The sequence below is a fragment of the Tamandua tetradactyla genome, chromosome 11 (genome assembly GCF_023851605.1).
Source record: "Tamandua tetradactyla isolate mTamTet1 chromosome 11, mTamTet1.pri, whole genome shotgun sequence".
NCBI classification, from domain to species: domain Eukaryota; kingdom Metazoa; phylum Chordata; class Mammalia; order Pilosa; family Myrmecophagidae; genus Tamandua; species Tamandua tetradactyla.
The window spans coordinates 69132603-69139089 of NC_135337.1; positions in this window are offsets into that span (position 1 = coordinate 69132603).

Here is a 6487-nt window from a genome sequence, read left to right on the forward strand (position 1 = left end):
AAGCAGTACAGAAGTTAGGAAATGCACCTCTAGAACAGTTCTACGAGGATGTCCCTAAGACCAATAGTTGTTATTTCCTTAGAGGACAGGGTTATTTTATTCTGCAGCTGAATCTCATTCATGACAAGTCATGCATCATTCAAACATGTGAAATCTCTTCAGAGGGCCATGATTCCTAATATTCCTAGCAAGAAATAAGAGAACATATTTACAACACCCACTGGAAGAATCTGGAAATGAATCTTTGAATTAAAGTTCTCCTGTTAAACATTGTAAGAAGAAAATATGGATGAAGTGGCATGTCCACAAACCAAATTGAATGGTTCTTGAGGTAATACACATTTAAATGAAGTGGATCCAAAGTATTAAGATAAATCTGAACATAAAACAAAATACTTACTTAAGTATAATAATTGTAAGTCTGAATGAGGAGCAAAGCTGAGCAGACTCTGATGATAAAGAAATAATTTTAAATCAGGTCTCTATAATAATGGCAAATGAAGACTATAAAAAATTACACAGCTTATTCTTATGAAAAAGTTTTATCTTAAAAATTATTTGTATAGTGATGAATGGACCCAAGAGCAAATTATCTATGGGACTAAGTCCAAGTTAATATAATGCCTTTATTTAGGAATTTAAAAGTAAGGATTCTTGAAAATAAAATTTAAATGAGCTCACTAACTGCAAGCTCAAACTAATTGTTTTTAAAAATATTTCACAAAAAATAGTGTTTAAAGTTATTGTTATTTCACTCATTCTGTTAATTTAGACTTTTTATTACTAGCATCAATGGAGATACATATCTACATATGAATATACTTCAAATTCTTCTAAAAGTAGATAATAATTAGGTATATTTTACCTAGTGCAAATTATCCTTTGTGATAAAACCTTAAATGCCAGTAATCTTTTCATATTCCATACAATTTTAAACATTACCTTAAACTGTTGGCTCTAACACAGTTTTATTCTTCTACTAGTAATTCTTTGTCCTTGAATATTTTTCCGTTTCCTTTAAGGACCTACTTTTTTCTTTTCTTATTATGTTTTCCACATCACAGTGGCAGGAGAGGAATTCACGGGATTCACTATGTTTTTATATGCACAGTCCCAGTAGACGTACCCAAAAGAAAGTAATGTTTTGGAAAATGCTTCATGGTCCATTTCCTCTTAGAGATTGACAATATTAAGAGGGAATAGTTTGAAAGATCAAGCAATCTAGGTCTTAATTCTAATTATCTCCTTCACTTGCTGTAGAATCTTGGACAAATCCCTTAATCTAATTGCTTTTATGTTCTTAATCTGCAAATGAAGGATTTGTTTTAGATTTCACAAACTTATAGAATTGGAAGTTTAAATTCATCTGACCTGGTAAAATGCATATATTTTTTCTATTTTGTGCACATTTGTACATTAATGTAGTTTTATAAATAGTTATATTTTCAGTCTCATTAAAGGATTATTCAATAAACGGAGCTGAACAGTTGCTTATTATTGAAAAGAGATGGCATGGAAAACATAAAACAGTAATTTATGTGGGAAGAACCAGATAATTTATTTTTACAAAAGAATGTAAAAACCTAAGCAAAGGGCGGTGTGACAGTGGCTCAGTGGCAGAGTTCTCGCCTCTCATGCTAAAGACTCAGGTTCGATTCCCAGTGTCAGCCCATACAAAAAAAAGAAGAAGAAGAAAAAAAAACCCTAAGAAAAAGAAAAGACTGGCAAGAATATGTAAAACATGGCAAAATATAAACATTGGTAGCCTCTGAGGTATACAAAATTATGGACATTTTTCTACTTTTTAATGTATGTTAGGATTTTCACAAAATTTCTATGAGGACCAGGATTTTCCTTTATAATATTAAAACACATACTCTCTGAAAACAATGTACATATTCTGAAGTTTTACCCTCATCCCCCTAAGAATTCAACTTCCTTACTTCCTAACTAGGGGAGTGTAAAAGGAAGGTATTGATATTGCTTTATATGATTGTCAAAGATTTTCAGGGATGGTGTTCTAGTTTGCTAGCTGCCAGAATGCAATATACCAGAAACAGAATCGCTTTTAAAAGGGGAAATTTATTAAGTTTCAAGCTTACAGTTCTAAAGCCATGAAAATGTCCCAATTAAAGCAAGTCTATAAAAATGTCCAAATTTGAGAGACGGTTACCTTGACTCAAGAAAGGCTCATAAAGTTCAGGATTTCTCTTTCAACTAGCTCCCTCCCCAGGCTTCTTGCTTCAAGAAGCTCCCCAGGTAACACTTCCTTCTTCCTCTCCAAAGGTCTCTGGCTGCATGGCTCTCATGTCTCTGTAGCTTTTTTTTTTTTTCCCAAAATGCTTCCTCTTTTAAAGTCCAGTAAACTAATCAAGACCTACCTGGAATGGGCAGAGTCACAGCTCCCTCTAATCAAAGGTTAATACCCACAAGTGCGTGAGACACACCTCTGAGGAAATAATCTAATTAAGTTTCCAACCTACAGTACTGAATAAGGATTAAAAGAAACAGCTGCCTCTGCAAGGTGGCTCAGGATTAAAACATGGCTTTTCTAGGGCACATAATCCTTTCAAACAGCACAGATGACTTAGCCTTATGCTAAAAGAAAATAACTGTATTTACCACTGTAGATGAACTGTCCCTGCCCTTGGGGCTTTAAGGTGTTGGTTTTAATACAAGGACAACGGAAGAGTGGAGAATGTGGAGACCCAGGCTGGGGGATGCCTGGAGAGAACTGAGTCAGGAGGAGCTGTGGGCCCCCTGAGAGCCCACCCCACCCACCCCAGAGAACTGGGCCCTTCACCTTCGGGCTCCACACCACGCAGAATTCCACCCTCTGGAGCACTTGCCACATGAGTCCACTAATTTCCTTGCACCCCTATTCCTTATTGCTAGATGTTGAACCTGAAAGAAGATTCCATGGTACATCGAACATGATCTCAAGGGTGCAAACAAACACGCTCTTTTTCCTCTGGGACAGGGAAAGAGGGAAGGTAGAAGCAGATACCAAAAAAAAAAAAATTGAGAATGAGAAAAGGAAGGCCAGGGGAGCTTGCACTCCACAAATAGTTTTTAGTAAAACTGAGAAGAAGCAAAGGAAAAAAGGAGAGAAGGAGAGAGACAGAGAAGGACTGAAGGAGCAGGCGAAGATGAGAAGGAGGCGATGAATAGAGGGAAAGGTTAAGGAAGGGAGACGGAGGAGGGAAAGGGAGAGGCTGAGGAAGAGCAAGAGGAGGGAGAGACAGGAGAGGAGGAGGGAGAGGGAAGAGGGAAAAGGAGAGGGGGAAGAGGGAGGGGGAGCGAGGAGACTTGAGAATGTTGAGGCCTCAAATTCCTTACCACCCTCCATCCTGCTCGCTCTCACTCTACCTCCCATATCCTCCACCTTCCACCCACCATCTGAGGACAAATCCCTGCCTGAACTCACTACAGAATAAGCCACTGTAATGTCCTCATTTTAAAAATTATATTGGTTTGGGTTGGTTTCTATCCCTTGAAAACAGTGCTCTACTCTAAAGAGTCCTGATCGGGTACTTCACAGGCACAGATTCCCACCAAAAGTAAGCAAAGCAGCCATTGAAACCAAGGGTTCAATGCGTATCACTAGAAGCTGCAATTTTACTTCTTGTATTGAGTTAGCGCTTCTCACGTCTGCCGAGAGGATTGAGGTGGAGAAATGGCTCTAGCTATGCAGAGAAGTACAGGTGAAGCTTCTCTAATGAGTTGAAAACACCTAGAAAATGGGCCCTTGCAATCACTAAAATACTTATTTTTGCAATTAGAGTTTGATTTTGTGTAACTGTTCTATAAACTTTGCTTATATGTAAATATAGAATAAAAGTGAACGCCTTAGAAAATCCATTCTCAACTTTTTTTACCCCGGAAGTACACATTTTAGCTTCCTAGGGTTCTCACAAAGCATCACAAATGGATGGCTTAAAATAACAGCATTGTTCTGTTCCATGGCTCTGGCCGGCAGGGTCCAAAATCAAGGTGTGGGAACAGGCTTGTCACAGGTCTCCGGGAAGGACCCACCCCTCGCCCCTTGCATGGCTGGAGCCCAGGTGCTCCCTTGGAGAGCCAAACCCAAGTCTCTGCCTCCATCTCCATATGGCTGTATCTTCTGTCTCTCTATCTTCCGTCTTCTGTCAGTCTGTCTGGGAGGCCTCTCTTCGTACAAGGACACCGACCCCATTGGTTGAGCAGCCACCCAAACCAATACTTGTCCAAGTTAAAACAGATGGGGAAGAGTGGTGCTGTCACCAAAACAAACTTTAATGTGCACAGAAAAAGCCTGAGACTCTCTGGCTTCAGGCTGCATTTCCAGCTACCTCAGTCGGTGCTCCCTGCGCCCCTGTCAGACCAGCTCCCAGTCTGCACGGTTCCTCGCCTCCTTCCGACTCACTTAAGGAGTTCTAGTTTCGGAAGGCATTCCCTACCCCCAGAATCCTCGGGTCTCCCCAGGCTTCCCGGATACTATCCTGCCCCAGTTCCCCTCCTCGGGCGCCTCCCACCCCACCCCGAGGAGCGCGCTCAGGAGCTGGGCATGGAGCGAGTCGCAAAGCCCCCACGAGGCCCCTGCCGTGCACTTGTCCCCCGCTGCTGTCCTGGAAACAAGAGTTTCCAATTCGGTGAGTCCCAGGCGGGCCCTGGGACTCTGCATTTCTAGCAAATCTCCAGGGATGCGGAAGCCAAGGCTCCAAGGACTACACCTTGAGAATCCGGGTCAGAGAGGCCACGCGTGGGCGCTTCCCAGGCAGCAGCGATTCCGAGCTGGGAGCACAGCAAAGGGGGGTGAGGCGAGGGAGGAGGCCCAGCACTAGAAAAAAAGCACTGGCTAGCCCCCTTCCATTCACTGCAGTCCAGGCCCGAGGTTAAAAACTTGGCCTTCATCTACGCAACCGAAATAACCCTTTGCAGGAGTTGCAAAGGGTTATTTCTGACAGGGAGAAATGAAAAGTAGCTGGTGTAAAGTCACTCCGCTGTACGGAGCTTGCCTGACTCCGCGGCTGCCTCCGGGATCCCCACTGGTGCTGGGAGACCCCAGCATCTCCGGTAAAGGCCGAGGATGGGCGAGTCTCGGGGTCAGGGTTGAGCAGATGCGCTCGACGCTGGCGCGCCCTGCCTCTCCCCAGCCTGCTGCTTCCCCGGGGGCTACGCACCTGCTCCCCCACCGCACACCTGCTCCCCCGCCACAGCGCACCTACTTCCCTCCCGCGCACCTGCTCTGCCACCGCGCATCATCTGATTCCCGGCCGCGCACCTGTTCCACCGCCGCGCACCTGCTCCGGCACCGCGCATCCTCTCCCCCTCCACACTGGGTCTGGCTGAGAATGAGCCCCGGCGGGAGGTGAGAGACGAACCTGAGTCCAGAAAATTTGTTCCTGGCTCCCTTTCCCTTGGAGTCACCTTAGACTGGCTGTGTCCCAGCCCCTCTCAAGATGGCCTCCCTTATGTGACCCTCCCTCTGGGGAACAGTCACCGCCCCCCCATCCCTTTGGCCTGAGTATAACACGCCCAAAACAGCCGCCTTGCTTCCTCCACTCCACTTCCTCTGTATATGGTTCTTAGTAAATAAACTCTTCTTATTATCCTAATCCGAGTGTGCCTCCTTCCTATTGCAGCAGCTTTCCTTGTAGCTAGAGTTGGGGCAAAGGACCCACTTCGGTCCTGTAGATGGGGGGAGGGGGAGTCAGCTGACGCTTCTGGAAAACTTTCTCCTCCCTATAAAAGACACACACATAACAAGAAATGCCTCTCTTCGCTGGCCACTTTACCAGAAGGGAAACACCCAAATATTAAGACAAAACACTAAAGATGGCGAACCGTGGGAAAAACCTGGACGCTTGATGGCGCTGTCAAGCCATAGAATCGTCTCTGAACCTGCCAATTCTGGAGGTGACTACACGTGAAATTTTACATCTCCAGTCGGTCTTTTAAAAACTTTTTACTTTGGAAACATTTTAGATTTACTGAAAAGTGACATAAATAATTCAGAGTTCCTATATACCTTCACCCAATTTCTAATGTTAACACCTTGAAAATCATAGTACATTTATCAAAACCAAGAAATTAATATTGACTCACTGCTATTAACTGAACTATAGGCTTTATTTGGGTTTCACAAGTTTTTCCACTAATGTCTTTTTTCTGTTCCAGGATCCAAAATGCCACATTGCATTTCATTTTTTGTTTTATGCTTTCTGTGCCCTTTGTAAAATATCTTTGCTTGCCCCAACCTCATGAAGATATTCTCCTACATTCTTTAGCAGCTTCTATGTTTTAGCTTTTATATTATGCATATGATCCATCTCTCGTTGATTTTCTTGAATAGCATGAGGTAGGACTTGTCTTCTTTTTTCCCCATATATATATTGTTGTTTCAGCACCATTTGTTGAAGATATGTTTCTTTCCCCCAATGAATTGCTTTGGCACCTTTTCCAAAACTCATTTATCTCTATCTGGACTGTCCAGTCCTTCTCAAAA